The following is a 1,542-nucleotide window of genomic DNA, read 5'->3' on the forward strand; positions in this document are numbered from 1 at the left end:
GTTAATAACTCCCCAGCAATTGCACGACGAAGATCGATATGGTTACATGGACGCTCCTTCTACTCTGTATCGACTCTTCCACGCCTCTTTCTCAACGGCCCCACGTTCCTTGCAGTGTCTCCCACCAACACTAATAATAGATATTCCAGAACAAACGGTTTGGAACGACTACACGTGTCCCTTTATGAACAGACCATCTTACCCTTACTGCCATTTAATATGGCGACACGCCTCTTCTTCTTCATTGCATTTTACAGTATTGGCTAATTTTCCGAACGCGATCGTTGTGCTCTCTTCTGTTTGATTTCCTTCAGGTATCAGTTTTCTCTATCTTTTTCGTCTTTCATGCAGTCGACCATTCTGTCTATCTTTGATCTTTGTTTCGAATCCTTTCCCTGTTGTCTTCCGCTTTTTCTTCCAGATTTTAGACATATAGATGTTGTCAGGTTATGCTCTTTCTGTTAACTTGTCTTTGTATCCCATGAGGATTCATTTTGCTCTCTTGTTTCTGGTTTTAAATTATTTAACTTTCTTGAGATATGTAAAAGATGATTTCGGCTACGAGTGTAGATTGCGAAATTCGGGAGCTTTTTTGGCTTATTTACGCCTTTAAATGTTAATCAGGGTTTCTAATTATGCTCCGTGATTACGCAGGTTGTGTATTGTGTTGATTTCGTTTAAAGATGCAGATATTCGTGAAGACCTTGACCGGTAAGACCATAACCCTTGAGGTGGAGAGCTCTGATACCATCGACAATGTGAAGGCCAAGATTTAAGAAAAAGAGGGAATTCCACCAGACCAGCAGCGTCTCATCTTTTCCGGTATGCAGTTGGAAGATGGATGCACTCTTGCCGACTACAACATCCAGAAGGAATCCACTCTTCACCTTGTCCTCCGTCTTAGAGGTGGGATGCAGATCTTTGTCAAGACCCTGACCGAGAAGACAATTACCCTAGAAGTTGAGAGTTCTGACACAATTGACAATGTCAAGGCCAAGATCCAAGACAAGGAGGGATTCCACCAGATCAGCAGAGGTTGATCTTTGCTGGAAAGCAACTTGAGGACGGATGCACTCTTGCCGATTACAACATCCAGAAGGAGTCGACTCTTCACCTTGTCCTCTAGCTCAGAGGCGGGATGCAAATATTTGTGAAAACCATGACCAGCAAGACCATCAGCAGAGATTGATCTTTGCTGGGAAGCAACTTGAAGATGGGAGGACTCTGGCGGATTACAACATTCAGAGGGAGTCAACCCTGCATCTTTTCCTTCGGCTCCATGGTGGTATGCAGATATTTGTGAAGACGTTGACAGGAAAGACGATCACACTAGAGGTTGAGAGCTCCGATATGATTGATAACGTAAAAGCGAAAATTCAGGACAAGGAAGGGATTCCTCCTAATCAGCAGAGGCTCATATTTGCTGGTAAACAGCTGGAGGATGGGTGAACTCTGGCTGACTATAACATCTAGAAGGAGTCTACACTTCACCTTTTTCTGTGTCTGCGTGGTGGGTGTCAAAATTATCGACATATATTTTAA

At 43.4% G+C, this 1,542-nt stretch overlaps 1 pseudogene; it reads left to right on the forward strand.

The window, feature by feature from the left end:
* Positions 1–556: 556 nt before the first annotated feature.
* On the forward strand, positions 557–1,542 carry LOC149214327 (polyubiquitin 11-like; annotated as a pseudogene).

Source organism: Pinus tabuliformis, chromosome 1_1 (assembly GCF_031772625.1).
Source record: "Pinus tabuliformis cultivar Carrire ecotype Pingquan chromosome 1_1, CPIR1, whole genome shotgun sequence".
NCBI lineage: Eukaryota > Viridiplantae > Streptophyta > Pinopsida > Pinales > Pinaceae > Pinus > Pinus tabuliformis.